Source organism: Lithobates pipiens, unplaced genomic scaffold (genome assembly GCF_037356315.1).
Source record: "Lithobates pipiens isolate NorthernLeopardFrog02 unplaced genomic scaffold, aLitPip1_a1.2 Scaffold_3, whole genome shotgun sequence".
NCBI lineage: Eukaryota > Metazoa > Chordata > Amphibia > Anura > Ranidae > Lithobates > Lithobates pipiens.
The window spans coordinates 125,814,416-125,835,212 of record NW_027507790.1 but is presented as its reverse complement, the minus strand read 5'-3'; the positions used below and the strand labels follow the sequence as shown (position 1 = coordinate 125,835,212).

Genomic DNA, 20,797 nt, shown 5'->3' with positions numbered 1-20,797 from the left:
AAAGCCATTATTTTTTTAATAATATTAACTAAATGATCTTCTATATCGTCAATAGAATAATTGAATTTGACATGCAGAATGCAGGGTTTTAAGCAGGGGTATTATAAGGAGAAGGCCACTACTTGGAGTAAGTCATTAAGGCTGGGTTCACACTATTGCGATTGGTTGCGGGTTTCGCGCATCCAATTCGCATGTCAGGAGATTGTGACCAGCTCTCTATGGAGCCAGTTCACACATCTCCAAAACCGCTCCGGTGCGAATTGCACAGAGGTCCTGTGCGTCTTCTGGTCTATTTCAGGATCAAATTCAGCTAAAAATTCAGGCTGAAATCGGACCTAAAAAACAGTGACACACCGGACCCCTGCTGTGAGCCGCTCCGTGACGCGGTGTGAACCCAGCCTAAAGCCTGTGATTCTCCTGGAGTTTGAGGATTGGAGATATTCAAAGGGATGCCAACTGGCACACTCCACCCCCCCCCCACTTAAATTTTTCTTGGTCTTTGATTGCACTGCTAACCAGAAGGTTCAGAGAAGTCCACAGTTATATAGATTTGAAATTATGATTTCAGGACTTTAAGCTGCTGGCCATAAGCAAGGTATGAAGTACAACATAACAGCTTAATAAAAAATGTTTTGTTTTTGATTTGTTTTTTTAAGAAAGCTATCACCCTTATTCCTTAACCTCCTTGATGGTATTCCCGAGTGTGGCTTGGGGTGAGGGTGGGGATTTTCAGCACCAAAAGTGGTAACCCCGAGCTACACTTGGGATCCCATCGCAGGATCCATGTACAGATTACTTACCTTTTCCCCAGGAGCCTGCAATGTCTCCCCGCTCTGTGTGCGAGCCATCCTCTGCTGGATCTATCACTGAGCCGGTCTCCGTTCCCTGCGAGCGTTGTGATGCACAGGGACAGAGCACGGTGCCAAATTCAAAAAGTAAAAAAGACAGTACATATACACTACACTGTAATCTTACAGATTAAATTACTGTATCAATTTATTTCATATCCTTGTTGTCCCTAGTGGTTTCTCCAGTGCCCTGCATGCAGTATTATATTATAAATATTGTTCTTTCTGCCTGGAAACTGGAGATTGTCCATAGCAACCAAAACCGTCCCTTTACATCAAAAGTGGTTTTAGACCAGCTAGAAAACAGCGATAATAAATTAGAATCACTTGCAGAATTGATTTGTGGGGTAATCCGTCATCAAACACTGAAAGTAATGACAGCAACAATTCTGAAACTCAGCACATTTCAGTGTTTTTGATTTGATTACATTATTGAATTTTTATTATTATTATTATTTTTGATAATTATTTATAGTTATTTATTATATTATAATTTATGATTTCAAACTTTATCTTACCCGGGATGTCTACTAGACTCTTGTTTGGAGAGAGATAGTGAGTTATTCCAAAGAATTACAAGCCTACAATAGAAGCCGCCAAATTTTCATGCAAAATAATTGTCCCGCTTTCAGCATCAAAAATCTGAAATAACCATACCGCCAGGGAAGTTAATGAATAAGCTGCTTTCAGGCAAATGTTCTGTCTATTTTTTTTTTGTTTGTTTTTTTATACGGTTCGGAACAGAAAGCACTGTAGAGCTCTGGGTTGGTGGATTATATCCAACCACATCTGATTCTGTTTAGGTCCACAAACACAAATGGAAAAGTTTTGTGTTCTTTTCTGTTTTTGCTAACTCAAACGGGGTGGTTGGAATGATTGATGTGAATGGACACATCCATCCATGTATACCCACCTATAGTGATTGGTTCATTTTATTCTTCATCACAAGATGGAGGATAAATCGAAACAGACATGGATGTCACTTTTGCAGATCCCTTGCTGACATGGAACAGGTAATGGTTGAATGAAAAGATTGGTCAAAATAGTTAAAGCATTGTTATTTTGACTTCATAAAAAAAATATTTTTAAAGGTTTGGGTAGAAGCTGAGCAGTGTACAGATTAGATAGTACACAGAGAAAAGAAAAGATCATCTTGATGGAACAGGCGAGGATTTATTTGTTTTGCTTATGACCCATTATTTTAACGTTAACTATTAAAAACCATACCCAATCTGTGGTCACAAAATGTCTAATGATGAGTTCCAAACAGCTTATAGCAATATAATGTTTGATGGAGGTTCTTTAAGTAGCAACATGTAAAAAATACCTTTTTCTGCTGCCAAGTTTGAAACAATTTATACCAAACAGTGAAACCAGGTTCGATTCATTGAACATGTATGATTTACCTGACACTTTTGCAGAGTATTTTAAATGCTTATGTTGGTCAAGAGTTCCAGTATCCATGGATACATGTTGTCATGCCTTCCAAAGCTTTGACTAATGTAAAACATATTTTTCTCCACATTTATAAAAAGGAAGAAAAAAAGAACATGTTATACAAAAAGTGCATTTAATCTGCAAACATACGTAAAGGAACAAAATGTTGGATGAAGCTAGCTGTCCTGCAAGAATCATTTGTGCTTATGGGAGGATAGTCTAGCACTCAGAACGTAAGCATGGGGAGAACACACAAACTCAATGCAGATAACATCTGCATGGCGAGAGTGGCAACCATTTAGCAACCATGCTCCCTTATATTTACAGTATGTTATGCGAATAACAGAATTGTGATAAATATATCAAGCAGTGCTAAAAAATGTAACTCAATGTTGTGAAAAAATAAAAATTAATCAATATAATGACATCAAACTTATTGAGTGAAAAACGTGTATAAAGAAATCACACCAAATATATAAATAGCATCCATAAGAGCCCATTTACAAGGGCTAAAAGAAAAGAAATATGTGAAGCAAGAAAGTCCAAAGAAAACAAATCATCCACGATTCACTTTCCCCACCAGTGTCCCCACAATCACAATCTGTAGTGCTTCCACCATCAAGTATTTACCGGATCCTGTGGACCATAATATAGTATGGTTAAATACGCGTGTTACATCTCCTTATGAAGGGAAACTCCAAAGCGCCAAACGTGAGCCCCAGTCAGGGTTGGTTCGCCAGTCAGGATGAAAAATAATCATATACGCCCATAGTGTAACCCATAAAAAACATTTATTCAAAAAATAACAAGTAAAACTTGCAATCACACTAAGCAAATCCTTGGACAATAGGCATATAGCAATAAAAAGTAGATACAATTTTTCTCCCAAAAAGCAGCACAGCAATTGAATCATGGATGATTTATTTCCTTTGGACTTTCTTATTTCACATATATTTTCCTTTTTATCCATGGTGAATGGGCTCTTATGGACATTGTTTATATATTTGGTGTGATTTATTTGTACATGTTTTTCACTCAATGAGTTTGATGTCATTATATTGATTCATTTTTATGTTTTCACAATATTGAGTTCAATGTTATACTAATGTTGTTTTCCCAACTTATAAACTGTTAATGGTTTCATAAAATTAATAACGCCAAACACGGTAGTTGCATTACATTAAAACACCAGGCGTGGATTACAAGGTGTCATTTAAAAGATAAACATTAGCATTCTCCATTAAATAAGAAGTTCTACAATAAATTATATGGGTCCATGCTGTATACTCAATAATGGTGAATATGATGCACAGAGAAAGAATCCAACTAAGCAGATAGATAAAAAGAAATAACATTCAAAGTTTGGGGAGACCTATTATCAAAGCTACTTAATTCTCAAAAGCTGGTATTAAAATTAGGCTTCATGTGTTTTGCACAATAATTGCTTAATCAATAAAATTGATAATTGCATAAAATCAGGCTTCATGTGTTTTGCACAATAATTGCTTAATCAACATGGTCAATAAAATTGACCATATTGCAAGAAGATTCTCTCGTGTTCACTGTGCTATGAACACACAAGGAAGTATCCCTGTGCTCCGCAATGGTCTAAGCAGCTTCCCTGATCCAGCTTAGCAGAATCACGTGTTTTACATTTGGTATGCATTGTTACTCATAAGCGTTGATTTACTAAAGGAAAATAGGCTGTTCACTTCAAAACGGAAGGTGTGTAGGGTGATCCACTACATTTAACTCTGTGTGAAAAAACAGCGTTTGCTAATATATGACCAAATTAATTAATTAACAACAAAGTGACAAGTGCATAAATTAAAATAAAGTCTTAAATTATGTGCATTTCATGTAGCAATAAACAAACAAGCCACGAAAAAAAGTCCAAACGATAAAGTAACAATCTCTGTGGTTAGAACATGTGAAATCCAGTATAAATAGTTCTCTCAGTTGTATAGGGTCGCCCTATGCATGTAGCCACCATTGGCTGATATAATGCATAGACAGCAAACACGATTGATTTTCAATGGGACACCGGAAAAGGGTAAAGTAGAAATTCATACTCACTGGACCTTGTTGACCTTCTTTGCCATATGGCAAGAGGAGTCAAATCGTGGTTAATGGTCTCCGTGACCGGTGAAGGAAGAGCAGCCGACCAGTCCTCACTCCCCTTCTCAGGGTAACTCGTAGTTCTGTTGATGAGATCTCTTAGTGAGAAGAATGAGAAAGAAGAAGACCAGAGATCCTCATAGTGTGAAAAGTTTCCAAAAATATTCATTAAAATCTTTCTGCGAGGTTACATCTGCGAAAACCTTTAAATGTACCAGACCCGCAAAAACAGTGGTTGCAGCAAGACCAATCTGACAGGGCTGGCATGCGCTCCACCTAGGGATCAGCGTAGAGCACTGTGTATCTCAGCTTGACGTGTCTCATCATCAATATGACGTCATCAGAAGCTTCTGTTGACATCATATTGATGATGAAATGCATCATTTAGCATATAGATAGCAATTTTTACGGTAACTCTGCCTAAAAATTTAATTTCTTTCTGGTTTGGGGAGCAGCCATTCCTGTGTGCCACATAACTAGTACTGGGATGGTGAAGTCAAACCTATTCAGAGGGTCACATTTTCTAGAACTACAACGTGGTTTGTTGGCCAGGGAAAAGCAATAAATTAGTTCTATCTTTGTTAAAACTGTTATACAATTAAACTTTAAAATGTAAAGCTTAACTGGATGATATTCTTACAAATTGTATGATGATAGACATATTTAATCTTTTATATTACCACTTTGCTTTTATTGATTTATTCAACTACTCAGCTGATTAGTCCATTATGTGGATTGAAGGAAAGATTAGATAGTTAAGTGAAATGATGTACAACTTGAGAATAATTAGAATAGGGTGAGCAAGGCAGAAAATGTACCACTGTCTTTTCAAAAACAAGTCAACTATTAGATTTTTACTGATGGACAAAGCAAAGAGCTTATATATAATGTTGCCCATAGAAAAAAAAATCACTCAAAAAGAATGTGTGTCCTCTATGGGACTTTACATTGGGTTGCTGGCACTCAAAATTAGTACGAGAGTAAAGAACAAATTTCTTAAAAAATATATTTATTTATTGTTGAAATCTATAAAATTACTATGACATATACCAAAAACATCTAAAATGGATGCACATTGAGGATGTTAGAAATATACACGACATTAAACCAAGTCTATCAGAAAATGATAATTCACAATAGAAATAACCCAATGTTTCAAGGTGTTTTGGAAGTACACCTCTTCTTCAGGGGTTGTGGGTTTAATCACGTCAAAGTGTGTGTCTACAATAGAACAATAGAGCAAAAAGAAAAAAAGAGAGCAATATCTGAAAGTATGTACGTATCTATATTTATGTATAGTGTTGCCCATACACCCACATAATTTCTGGTTCCCTAATTGGGTTAATCAGTACCAACTGCATTGGTTAATAGTTGAATCATGAACAGAGCATCCAAATTGCTTGTTGCATCTTACCATACAAACCTTGTTGGAGTCATTGGTTAACCATTAGTTCAGTGAAATTTGTCATTTCACAACAAGTCCAACTTTTGCATGTTTACACTACCTATAGTCTGAATACACTATTCATTGTATAATAAATGAAAAAATAAATAAACACAGTTATTCTTGCGACAAATACTCTGCTGTCCTGTCCAGTAGGTTATGAAAATTGGGGGGGGGGTTATCCTAACACAATTTTGTTTTGCTTAGAATAAATATCACGATTCTCTCACAATTCTCGAAGCGTAACATAATCTTTCACATTATACAAAAAAGTGGGCTAACTTTACAATTTTTTTTTAAATTCATTAACCGCTTAAGGACCAGAAGGATTTGACCCTTAATGACCAGGCCATTTTTTTGCGATAAGGCACTGCGTTGCTTTAACTGACAATTGCACAGTTGTGCAATGCTGTACCCAAACAAAATTTACATCCTTTTTTTCCCTCAAATAGAGCTTTCTTTTGGTGGTATTTGATCACCTCTGCAGTTTTTATTGTTTGTGCTATAAACAAAGAGCCTACAATTTTGAAAAAAAAATAAAAATTATTTTGCTATTAGGCATATTCCAAAAATAAAAAAATGTATTCATCACTTTAGGCCGATATATATATTCTAGATATTTGTGGTAAAAAAAATCACAATATATTGATTGGGTTGTGCAAAAGTTATCGTGTCTACAAACTATGGGATAGATTTAGGGACTTTTAATTTTTTTATTGTTTTTACTAATAATGGTGGCGATCTGCAGGACATTGCAGTGGACAAATCTGACCCCGAACAAAACTTTTTGGGGACCAGTGACATTATTACATTGATCAGTGCTATAAAAATGCACTGATCAATGTACAAATGACACTGGCAGAGAAGGGGTTAACACAAGGGGGCTATCAAGGGGTTAACTGTGTTCCCTTCTGGGAACAGTAGATCTCTGTCATGTCTCCTAATAGAATGGGGATCTGCCTTGTTTACAAAGGCAGATCCCCATTCTTCCTCTGTACCAGGAGAGCCAACCTGCCACAAGTACAACTGCGGCAGCTGGTCTCTAAGTGGTTAAAGTGTATTTTTTCCAAAAATATTGTGTTTGAAAAACCAGTGTGACATAAAATATTGCAACAACCACCATTTTATTCTCTAGGATCTCTGGCATATATATATATATATATATCTATACATATATATAATTTTTGTAGGTTCTAAGTAATTTTCGAGCAAAAAATACTGATTTTAACTTGTAAACATCAAGTGTAAAAAAAAAAAAGGTTTAGTCTTTAAGTGGTTAACTGCCCTCATCTACGGACAGAAGGTCGTTCCTTTGATCTGAAAGAACAAAATGTTACAATGTTTCTCTTTATTGCCGCCTAAGCGATGTTGTGATGAACTTGGCAGGCTGCCTGTTTTTTTGTTTTGTTTTTTGACAACTGTCGGCTTGAGCAGAGAACTCTTTGCATTGAATCGAGGAAATGCTGCATTAAGATCGCGAGGGGTGTAGAATCGCAATCTCAATTCTTTAACAATTAATCTAGATTGAATGCACTTTATGATTTCAAAAGACAAACAAAAAGTTGTCTTTGGTAATATTGCCTTTAAAAATGACATAAACAATGTAACAAAATGGAAAGATGAACTCCAGTGTTAATTTTAAACAACCAAGGTTAATGTTGATACAGCATGATTTTGATTGTATAATTGTCCTGTTTATAATACCACTAAAATTTAATTTCCAATGCAAAGCTTTTTTAAAGTTATTTACAAATATATATTATTTTCTTTCAAGTTTGCAACTTTTTTTAACTGCAATTTATTAGACTTGATGTACCAAATGAATAAAAAATGTTAAAGATTTAATAGTAAGTAGTAATGGTAATAGAAAAATTAGAGGAAGAAAATAGCTAAAGGAAGAAGGAGATCGATGAATTTATTAGGGATAACCAAGGTTAATAAGAAGGTAAATTGGATCAAGGTTGCTTTAACCTCCCTGGCAGTATAATTATTTCAGATTTTAGGTGCTGAAAGCGGTACAATTATTTTGCATGAAAATTTGGCATTTTATATTGTAGTCATGTAATTCTTAGGAATAACTCACTTAAATCTACCCAAACCAGAGTCTAGCAGACATCCCGGGTATGATAAAGTTTGAAAAATGAAATCATAAATTATAATATAATAAATAACTATAAATAATTATACCAAATAATAATATAACAATAATAAAAATTATTCAATAATGTAATCAAATCAAAAACACTGAAATTTGCTCAGTTGCAGAATTGTCACTGTCATTACTTTTCAGTATTTGATGACGGATCTCCCCACAAATCAATATCGCTCAATTCTGCAAGTGATTCTAATTTATTATCGGTGTTTTCTAGCTGGTCTAAAACCATTTTTGATGTAAAGGGACAGTTTTGGTTGCTATGGACAATCTCCAGTTACCAGGCATAAAGAACAGTTTTTCTAAGATAAAACTGCATGCAGGGCACTGGGCAGAACACTAGGGACAAATGGGGATGTAAAATAATTACATACAGCAATGTAATCTGTAAGATTACATTATACTGTATGTAATGTGTGTGTTTCACTTTTTGAATTTGGCGCCGTTCTCTGTCCCCATGCGTCGCAATGTTCGCAGGGAACGGAGCTCGGCTCCGTAATAGATCGAGCGGAGGACAGCTCGCTTGTATAGTAAATGGTAATGGTAAAATAGATTTTATGCTTGCAGTGGCCCCCTGCAGTGAAAGAGTTATTAGCTCATTTGTCTAGGGATAACAGAAAATGTGGTTTGCTTTCTATTCCCCTCGCTTTTGCAGGTTTGTTCCTGGCTGTATGACTAGTCCCTCAAAGGTTCTTCTCTTCACAGCTCTTTTGCTTGTAGGCACTCTCACATTATGTACAATGTAGGACCATCAGTTGTGCATTGTAAGGGAGAAAACAGAGGGCCTGCTCACAACTCTGAGCTTTGAAGAGAGGCAAAGAGGCTGCAGGGAGAGTGAGGGATGAGGCAAGTATAAATAATTTTATTGTTCCTTCTAGATGAAAAAAGAGCAAGGATAACTTTTTTATTTTACCTGGAGTTCAACCTAAATTATATAATTGACTGATGTGTTTCTAAATAATAATGTTTTTAACATATTTAGTGTATAGATTTGGTAACATCTTATTTGACTCATTTGAGTTTTCTAGTTCAGTTCCCATAACTGTACACCTCCAATGGACTACAGCATTTTTTTTTTTCTGCTATGGGCCTGGTATGTAGTAATAACTTTGTCATTATTTAAGATAAAAAGTAATACATAAGTATTTTTTAGGACAAACAAAGCATTATATTGGTGATGCTATACATTATCATATACTAGATTACATTTTAAGAAATAAAAACTTTTTTTTTCTGCTCTGATCAGTGTATCAGAGCAGAAAAGCATTTCCTTTTACTGCTGCTGTAATCACCATGTCAGATGTCACAAGTTGGATGGTTAGGACAAGGATCAGACTTTGATCCGACTTCAATGATATTCAATGGGCTGAAGTAGGACCAAAGTCGGACCAAAGTAGTACCTTTTTCAAAGTCGGATCCACTTGTGTCGGACCAGTTAAGATGGCTGTCATAGGGAATCATTGATTTACACACGTCATGTGATGTGTGCTCCCAAAGTCGGAGCTTATATCGTACCATTGTGAACATGGTCTAAGCACAGATCTACGCTTGACACAGTGGGGTTGATTTACTAAAACTGGAGAGTGCAAAATTTGGTGCAGCTGTGCATAGTAGCCAATCTGCTTCAGCTTGTTCAATTAAGCTAGGTGGCAAAAAGACCAGGGGCTTCAGCCCGAATTCCAAGCCCAGCACCGGGGGGAGTGTTACCTACCTGAGGAGCACTGACCTACCAGACACACACTGACCTACCTGGCATACACTGACCTACCTGACACACACTGACATACACTGACCTACTTGACATACACTGACCTACCTGATGCGCACTGACCTACCTGGTATACACTGACCTACCCGACATACACTGACCTACCAGATACACACTGACCTACGTGACGCACACTGACCTACTTGACATACACTGACCTACCAGATACACACTGACCTACCTGACATGCACTAACCTACCTGGCGCGCACTGACCTATCTGACATACACTGACCTACCTGACATACTGACCTACCTGACATACACTGACCTATCTGATAGACGCTGACCTACCTGACATACACTGACCTATCTGACATACACAGACATACACTGACCTACCTGACATACACTGACCCACAATGACACGCACTGATTTACCTGACCAGACTTCTGGTGACGTGACCTCCTCCTGCAGCTCAGCCATAGTGTGCAGCGTGCCAATAATTGTACAGTAGACAGCAGGCACTCCAGGCAGCCAGAGGCAGAGCCATGACAGGAGAGGAGAGCCGCCCGCCTGAGTGCAGAGTGGGGATCTTCTCACAGTGACACGGCGTGGTGGCTGCATTGTAATTCTCGTCTTCTGGATCCTGCAGCATCTACGATGGATGTCACATGTCTCGCAGTCCTGGCATTGGACTAGTGGAATGTCCATCATAGGCGCTGTAGGCTTCAGAAGGCGGGACCTGCTATGTCACTCGGCTGCGCTCAGGATCAGGTTGGTCCCCGCTCGGGGCTAATAATAGAATTCTGCATGCCCGAGACCCGGAGCTTTTTGATTCACAGTGTTGCTAAATGTTGCTGAATGGTCTTAAAGTTAGACATTTTTAGTTTCCAGTGGATGAATGGATCATACCTTCTATGGTTTTATGTTGCATTTGCTTTTGTCAAGCACTTTTGTGAGTTTAAAACATATTTTATAAAACCAAAAAAAAAAATGGAATATATCACACAAGGCCAGTGCCCTTCCTATCAGTTTTATAGGGAATAAAAATGAGGGCTATGCATCAGTACTTATGTTATCTTCACCTGTGCTTGCACAAGCTCTTGATGTATCATTGTATAGAAAGTGTTGCATCATGGCAGCACTTCTGACCCCGCCCCCACAACCTGATAGGATTGGTTAGCTATAAAAGTTGAAGAGAGACCCACCTTCCCATTCTCCTTTTTTTCCCTCACCTGGTTTGGACTGGATGGATGGCTCCAGACTCCTTACTACTCTCGCCCCAGCCAGGTTTCAGCCTCTCCTGGATGGAAGTCCCTGCCTGTGCAGTCTCTAAATAAGCTAAATGGAGCTTAAATAGGCTTAAAATGCTCGCAACTACCTACATTTTCATTTCTGTCCTCTTTACCCACCTTTTACATCTCTTTAATTTCTGCAATTATTCACATTCCATTTTATTTTCACTGTATTTTCATGTCCTGGCTGGGCTCTCTAGTCCCACATATCATTTGCCCTCCAAGATGGCGGCTGTGGCTGTACTGAGCATCTACGACTAGAAGTGACACAAGTGAAGGGCACTGCTGCCAGTCTCCAAGATGGCGCCGGATGCAGCAGAACTGAACCACGCATGCGTGACAATGATGTCACGTCCGTCGCAATGGGGCGACGGATTTAAAAACCACACAGTCTTTTAAAAAAATGACAGACCATTGCAGGAGTAAAATGGGCTGCTAGTTTCTGTTTTTTTCTCATCTCTCCTTGCTGCTCATTTGTCCATTGTCCCTCTACTGGTGAGTTGCTTTACATTCTTTATACCTTTCCCTCTAACTGGGTTATTGAACTGGTTGATTCTCACTCCTATTAAATCTTATTATCCTTTGCTCCACTCATGGAGGCCGCTGCCCAAGCAGACCATCACAAATCTCTAACATAAAGGGAGTTTGATAAGTGGTGAAGAGGAGTAAAAGAGTGCATTTCCACTAATACCATCTTGCCTGGAGCAGCCCTGCCAGATCATCAAGATCTTCACACTCCAAACGCATAGGTCATTCAACGCATAACTCCTCTTCGGGAAGTAGACGGTCCAGAAGGAAGTACTCAAGATCAGCTTCCCATAGACATCAGTCGCACCAGAGAAAGTCATCTTCCGCACATGGCAGTCATCACACCCGCCCAGCAGCCAACGCATGCTGAGTCTGTGGGGCTCCGGCTCTGGTGGACAACCTAGCTTTCTGCAAATGCATTGAAGAAGAAACACGATAAAAGGACACATATGCAAGAGAAGTAACCAATATTATATGAGATTTAGTAAGGGAATCAATTATGCAGGTAGCTGCTCCAGAAGCTGACAGACCAGGCACAAGCACATCATCAGCCACTTCACACTTAACTCAAAAATCTGAGGATTCCTCTGATAATGAAGGATAAGAAGTATCCACGGGCTTCGACTTTGCTCTGATAGACCCATTCACAAAATTGGCAAAAGAACCCATCGGTTGGGAGGAGTCAAAGGAAGCCCAAATTTGAAAAAAGAGACAGAGACTTTTCCATTTATGGAGGACCTAATAAAAGATGAATGTCAGAAGCCGGAAAAGAAAGCTAGCATAAACAACAGACTAGCAAAACTATACCCACTAAAAGAACCAAATGTTAACCCTCCTATTTCAGCACCAATAGTTGACGCATCCCTGCGCCTCACCAGACACGTGACATTACCTATTGAAGATGCAGTAACCTTTAGAGATGCACTGCATTGCAAGATCGACCTCGACCTAAAAAGATCTTACTCTGCAGAAGGTGGAGCCTGCAGGCCAGCTATCGCACTGGTGGCAGTAGGAAGAGCAATCGCTAGCTGGTCCTCAAATGCCAATAAATACCAGAGCCAACAGAGTGGAACTCACAAAATGAGGAAACTGATGGCAGCGGTTCACCTTCCAGCCAGGGCATGCATGAGTATTCGGGAGTCCATGTCGGCCACTTTCCCTATGATTCAGTGGACACAGTGGCACATGAGAACATTCCAAAATTCATTCTTGATGTAGTGGGATGGAGTCTCAATGTGTCAGAAGATATTCACGAGATGGTGAAACAATCGATATGGTGGTGGACTCGGACCTACAACCTAAAATGTTACCGCCAAATTACTCTCCCTCACCCGGAGGTAATTATGTCAGATGACAGTCTAGACAGATGGGGAGCCAACTATCGGGACCAAGCAGTTAAGTGACGTTGGCTCTTCAGACCAATAGGGGTAGTTTTGAACATTTTGGAACTGATGGCTGCCTTCCAATCTCTCCTAGCATTCAGTTTAATTATCAAGGGAAAGAGTGTGTTACTACGGAGTGACAGTAGCCTACATACAAAGACAAGGTGGAACCAGAAGTCGCACACTCATGAGGGAGGTACGACCAATTTTCGAATGGGCTCAATTATATTTGATGAATCCGAGAGCAGTTTACATTCCAGCAGCCCAGAATATTTGGCCGACGACCTGAGCAGAACCTTTATTGTAAAACAATGAATGGTGCCTGAGTTCCCAAGCTTTCTCTCTTCTAACACAGACCGGGGGAGTCCCTGACATTGACCTGGCAGCAACACTGATGAATGCCAAATGTTCAAGATTTCTGTCAAGATCGATATATCCAACAGCAGCAGGCATAGACTGGCTAAACCATCCATGAAACTTCAGCCTCGGATACATTTTCCCTCCATTTCCATTAATAGTGAGATTTCTAGCCAAACTTCAAAGATCCACCTCAACAATAATTGCAGTAATACTACTCTGGCCGAGAAATCCATGGTTTACAACCATCCTACAGCTAAGCATAGAGGAACCATTTCCACTACCAGTAACACCAGACCTACTCTTACAAGACCAATTCCTACATCCGGCTCTGGAAAAACTTTCTTTTGACGGCATGGAAATTGAGAGGGTTAGGCTGCTCAAGGAAGGTGGTCGCTACTTTACAACAGGCTAGGAAGAATTCAACAAATAGAACCTACAAGAGAGTATAGGAGAGAGTCACCATATTTGCACAGCGGCAAACCTGGGACCTGCTAGTGCCCACAGTCTCAAAAATTGTGGAATTCCTACAATCAGGCCTAGATACAACGCATCTAATGGCAGCACACAGCTGCCCACCCTTTAAGGCGATAGATACGGAGAATGGGAAGGTTGGCCTCTCTTCAACTCTTATCGCTAACCAGTCCTATCAGGTTGTGGGGGCAGAGTCACAACCCAGTATGTGCTGCCATTAGATGCGTCAGGAAAGAAAATGACGGAAAGGTGAGTATACAATTTTCCACTTTCCAGTGGATAAATGGATCATTCCTTGTATGGTTTTATTTTGCATGTGCTTTTGTCAAGCACTTTTGTGAGTAGAAAACATATTTTTCATTTATATTTTAAATTTATAATATACACAACTGAGATAGTCAAATATATTATTTATTTATTTATTTATTTTGGGTTTTTTCCAGGATAAGCCAAGCCAAATAGCCGGATCTTGGCCCTGGTTAAATTAAACAATTATCCAACTATCTCATTATTTACTATTTCATGGACTAACAGATTACATTGTTGCTATTCACCTCAAAACTAAAGTTATTATATAAACAATTAATTACTTTCTTTATTCAACTTTATACCAATTGTATTAATTGTTTGAAAGCTATTGATTAAAATTATATATGAATAATACCTATTATATTAAGAAATATAAAGAAAATAGTAAATAATATATGTTCATCTATATATGTTGATCGAGAAGCTTTTCACACATATATATGTCTATCTTATTTATTTTCAAAATGTATACTAATAGTATATACTGTATTATTATCAATAAAATATTTTAAAATATTTTAAAAGAGTTAAAAAAAAAAACACATTTTTTTTTTTTAAATTGAATATATCACACAAGGTCAGTGCCCTTCCTATCAGTTTTATATGGAATAAAAATGAGTGCTATGCTTTAGTATTTGCTTTTATCTTCACATGTGCTTGCACAAGCTCTTGAAGTATCATTGTATAGAAAGTGGTACATTGTATACATGTTTTTTACAGTAAGTGTTACACAGATTGGTCTAAATCTTGCAGGCAGAAAATGAGATTAAAGAAAGATATATAAAATTACTGCAGTCAGTTAAAGCAACATTAAAGCTTCATTTTTTTTAATTAAAAAAGCTGACATCGTATACCTACCTGCTCTGTGCAATGGTTTTGCACTGAGCAGCATGGGACAGCCCTGGTCCTCTTCTTCTGGGGTTCCCCTGCCAGCGCTCCAGGCTCCTCCCCTTTGGCAAGTGCCCCCATGAAAAGCTGCTTTTCATTGAGGCACCCATGCGTTCCCCACCCCCCACTTGCTTGTCACAGCATTCATTTGACATCTGCCCAGGGGAGACAGCAACGAGAGCCACTGCTCTCGTGCATATGGCTGGATTGGATCGGGCTCAGGTTAAAATGAGGGGGGGGGGGGCTGCAGGGATTTTGCAGCATTAAGGTGAAAAACCTTAATGCTTTAGAACCACTTTAACTTTTTGTTATGGGGAAATAGATTAAAGGTAAAATGTATAGGCCATCCTTTTAATGAACTTCCGAAGGAGGCTTTTTTACCGGAATGTCAATAGATGCTACAGAATGTCTGGATTATTATCAACTTTGATTGAATGCCAAATGGCACCATTGCCACCTATAATATTGACAATCGTTACATCTTCTTTATTCATTTCAGTTTAATTAATATTATATAGTGTTTTATATGGCCAAACATTGACTTTACACTTTATAATATCAAAAGCTGTCTGCCAAGAGAATTTGCTCCTTATGTGCCAAAGCTACAGCCATGTACAACTGTCCTTACTGATGAATAATATATTTAAAGGCAACTCCATTTTTGTGGGCAAAAAAATAGCAAATTAAAAAAATAAGCATATGCATATGCAATTGCAATTACACAAGTCATATTGTAATTGATTGTTATTGAAAATGACCTTGAGTTTCCAATCTGCAGCACTGTAATTTTCTGTGAAATGGAATATGGCAACCTGGAGGCATTCTGATGATGTATAGAACACCCCCCCCCCCCCCCCCCCCCAGATATGTAATTTCCCTTTTCTTGTGATTGATTGATTTTCCCAGAAGTCTGCACTAAGGCAGATTTTATGCATCCCCTGCAGCAAATTGTCATGTTTGATACTCCCAAAGGAAAAACACATCTGAAGGAATGCAGACCCTGCCAATTTCTTCATTAGAAGTGCAGCAGCTAATATCATAAAAGCACACTCATTAGATTCACTTTCCACGTAGACACAGAGAAACAAACAGCTATTTCATCGTAATAAGAAAAGGTAGGAGTCTGCAACAAAGTTTGTTAAAATCCCTGCAATGTACATAGATCACCCAGTGGGGAATGTTTTTTCTTCACAAAAATGGAGTTACTCTTTAATTCACTTGAGTCAATTTCAGCTTCTATGAGCAGCTATTCCCTGCCTAGAAATCTTTATGAACTGTACAAGGTGTTTGTATACAATTTAAGGGTTATCATGGATGCTTCCTTGCTGTGAAAGCCAGTTCTTAAAACTGTCCTTATTTTAAGCCCTGCACTTACAGGGCTTTTTACTTTAACGTTATACTTATTCAATTTCTACATAAATATGATAGTTAAAAAAAGTTTAACTTTCATTTCACATAAAGTAACTTTTTATGCTGTTACCTCTGAAACAGACGCCTATACCTCCCTCACCTCCACCTTACAAAATGTGGTTGGGAACAGAGGGACACGACTTTTGCAGAAGATTTGTTGCAATTTCTCACAAAGCAGTAGTTAATGATTTCAGATGGAGTAGACTGCCAGGGCATAACCATGCAGTGTGAATAGACATTGGTTCCAAGGTTACAGGTAACAATGACAAATAGCCCAATGATGTACAGTTCATATATTCTTATAAAATAATAGTTTGTAAAATGTTGTATTTTTGGCAGTTTAGAATTTTTAGACATTTCTTAGTTGATTTTACTGTATACACAGTCATAACGTTTAATTTCTTTCCAGTTCCTTAATTCAACGTTTTATAATAATGGAAGAACCCCTTTATATAAACATGACATTTACAGTATCTCACAAAAGTGAGTACACCCCTCACATTTTTGTAAATATTTTATTCTATCTTTTCATGTGACAACACTGAAGAAATGACACTTTGCTACAATGTAAAGTAGTGAGTGTACAATCAATATACACTTATTGCGATTTTTTTTTTTTACCAAAAATATGTGGAAGAAAATATATTGGCCTAAACTGATTAAGAAATTCCTTTTTTTTTTTTTATTAGGGATATTTATTATAACAAAAAGTATAAAATATTTTTTTTTTTTTATTTTAGAATTGTCTGTCTTTTTTGTTTATAGCGCAAAAAATAGGTGATCAAATACAACCAAAAGAAAGATGTATTTAGGGGGAAAAAAGAACATCAATTTTATTTGGGTAAAGCCACACAGTGCCGTATCGCAAAAATGGCCTGGTCATTAAGGGGGAAAATCCTCCAGTCTCTAATTGGTTAATAATGGAATTGTTAAAAACGGTCTCTGTATTTTTATTACTTTTTGACACTTTTTTGGTGAATGGTTAGGGGTATGGTTAGGGGTACAATGTACCCCATGTTCATTTACATGGGCGGGACCAGGATCTTGTTAAAGGGGGCTTCCAAATTCTGATAAGCCCCCTGTCCGCAGACCCCAACAATTTCCTGCCTGGGCTGTGGGGATGAGGCCCTTGTCCCCATCAATATGAGAAAAAGGTGCTTTAGGATGGGGGGGAGAGCCCCCCTGCCCCAAAGCACCCACCCCCCCATATTGAGGAAATGTGGCCTGGTATTGTTCAGGAGAGGGGTGGAAGCTCCCTCATCCACCCCCTTTCATGACCTGCCAGGCTGCATGCTCAGATAAAGGTCTGGTATAAATTTTGGGGGGACTCCACGCCGTTTTTTTTACATTTTTCTATTGCTGGAAATGGTTATGTATTTCTGGCAATTTAAATGTCATTTAATTTATATTTTTTCTTTAGAAATTTCATTTTTACTGCAGCATGTTCTAGGCATGCTACAGATGGTATGCATGCCCCCCATGCACACCATCTGTTTTTTATTTTTGTTTTATTTTATACTTTTTAATTGTCAGCATTTTTTTTAACATTTACCTGTTAGCAGGCTGACAGCTAATGAGTCATCTGTCGTTAAGGACTTGGCGGCCTGGCTTTCCGGCCCGCTCTCTAACAACCAGCTCAATGCGGCAAATTAGCGCATGAAAAACTGCGGTAATTACAGCTAAATCAACAAATACCGCATTTGGTATTTAACATGAAATTCTTAGTGAATTGCACTTTCAAAACTGATTTGCCACAAGCGTTATTTTTTTTCTTGGTATTTAACTCTTAGTGAATTGACCCCAATGTCTCCTTTCATTTTATAAATCATGGCAACATTTGCTGAAGAAGGACAGATTACAGAGCTGTGGAAAATGCCTTCGCTTTCATAGACATAGGGCTCAATGATTTTATCAAAGCTGGCGCATGTTAATATCATCCCATTGATGTGACAGAAAACTCCAAACTGCATACTACATATCTCCATAAGGCAGTGGTTCTCAACTCCTGTCCTCAGGGCCCACTAACAGGCCAGGTTTGCAAGATAACTGAAATACATCACAGGTGATAACATTTGCTGCTCAATGATTGCAGTATTCTAGTCTGCATCTCCCCAAGGTAATACTTAAAATCTGGCCTGTTAGTGGGCCCTGAGGACAGGGGTTGAGGACCACTGCCATAAGGGCTACAGCTCTGGTCATAATCAGGTTTGAGAACATCATGTACATCATTATTACTTTATCCTTCTATTTTCTCTTATAAAGTTCTACTCTGTACAACAGCAAAGTTTTAATCATATGTGTTAAATCATCTTTAAAAAGTCATCATGGGGTAATTTTAATAAAGTAGAAAAAACGCATTAAGACATAGACCTAGATAGGCTAGAGACTATTTTACCTTGTATTTTAATATTGTAGATCAGCTCCTATGTTAGCCCTCAGGTGCTTTATTAAACTTGTATGTTAAAGGAGGACAGCATCATCTTTCAGAGTAGGAAATCAAAGTGATCCTGATTATTTTTGTTCAGAAATATAAAAGGTTGACATTCTTTTCAAGAGTTGGAGGACCTTACTACAGTGATCTTAGCCCTGGCCTGACTTATGAGTTAAAGCAGCTCTGGGTCATCCAAATGGTAGCATCTGCACATGCAGTCAACGTCAGACTTTCATGATATGAAATATCCAGATGTACTCCATACAAAACCATGACTGTCATCTTCTATTTGCTGTGATTTCAGTGATAAATGCCATAACCCCCCACATACGTTTTACTATGACTCATATGGACAAATCTTGTCAGAAAGTTAAATATAGCATAACGAAAACTATAAATGCTATCCAGTACTTTGTACGCAGGCATTTATTAATCAGTTTTGGAATATATTAAAAAAACACATTAAATTGAAGCAATGACAGGCAATCGGTAACATTTTTAGCATTAACGTAGATGTTAAAGTGGTTTTAAGGCAGAAAGTCTTTTATCTTAATGCATTCTTTGCATTAAGATAAAATACCTTCTGTGTGCAGCAGCCCCCCTCAGCCCCATAATACTTACCTGAGGTCCATCTAGATCCATCAATGTTGAGACTTGACTGTCTGGGACTCATTGGCTGAGACAGCAGCGTGGCATCATTGGCTCCCGCTGCTGTCAAAGTCAGTGAGCCAATGAGGAGAGAAATGGGGCAGACCGGGTATGAATTTACATATGGAGCTGTGGTTTGCCTCGGGTGCCCCCATAGCAATCTGTTTACTGTGGGTGCACTCAACAGGAGGGAGGGGCCAGGAGTGCCGAAGAGGGACCCGGGAAGAGGAGGATCTGGACTGCTCAGTGCAAAACCACTACACAAAGCAGGCAAGTATAACATGTTTGATATTTTTAATTAAAACAATAATGACTTTAGTATCACTTCAACAGTTTTTCTAAACTACAGGCAGATGTAAAAGACACAAATGAATGCAGCTCTATCAAAATCGTATATCAATAGTCATATAATCATAGATACATCAATATTCATAAATATATAAATTACTTCTTTAAGTGGAAGTAGTATATTTACCTAACTTTGAGCTGATATCAGCTTCTTGCAGCCCCTGCACAATTGGGTTTAGATGAGCAGCACAGAGAGGCCAATCAGTTGTACTTCAGTGCGAGGATGTTTATAGAAGAAGAGAGTAGGATAACAAAGAAATGATCTCATCATCCTGCTGTTTATTCTTTGCAAGTTACAGGCTGTGGGAGGGACAGTCTCCTGTAAGTGTTACATAAAGGGAGGATTTACTAAAACTGATGGACACAGAATCTGGTGCAGCTCTGCAAATAAACCACCTGCCTACTGGGCACTTTCACCCCCTCCCTGCCCAGACCAGTTTTCAGCTTTCAGCACTGTCACATTTTGAATGACATTTGCGCGGTCATCATTTACTCAAATTACATTTTTATAATTTTTTTCACATAAATATAGCTGGTGGGATTTAATCACCATAGTTTTTTTTTTTTTTTTAAACTAACAAAAAGTGACCAAAAATGTTGAAAAAAAATATATTTTTCTGTTAGAAAATTTTTCAAAAAACAAAATTTTCTCCCTCACTGGTGTGTTCTGATGGGGCTGCACTGATGGTCACTGATAGGCTGCACTGATGAGCACTCATATTTACAGCACTGATGGACATTGATTGGTCATATTGGTGGGAACTGATTGGCACTGATAGGCAGCACAGATGGGAAAATCAGGACACTGATGAGCAATGTCCCGATTATCAGTGTAGATATCCCCTTTCACACTTGCCAGTTACTGGCTCCCTCACACTGTGACAGCATGAGGAAAGGAATGCCGATAACTGGCAAGTGTGTTTACATCATGATCATGATCAGCTGTGGTTGGATCATTGAGCATGTGCAGCGGGTGGCGTGGTTCTAGGAGGACATCAATGGATGCCAAACCTGTGC

At 38.3% G+C, this 20,797-nt stretch overlaps 1 protein-coding gene across 3 annotated transcripts in view; it reads left to right on the top strand.

The window, feature by feature from the left end:
* The window catches only part of KCNN2 (potassium calcium-activated channel subfamily N member 2), a 276,041-nt gene that overhangs the window by 78,071 nt on the left and 177,173 nt on the right, over positions 1-20,797 (top strand). The window lies entirely within an intron of this gene.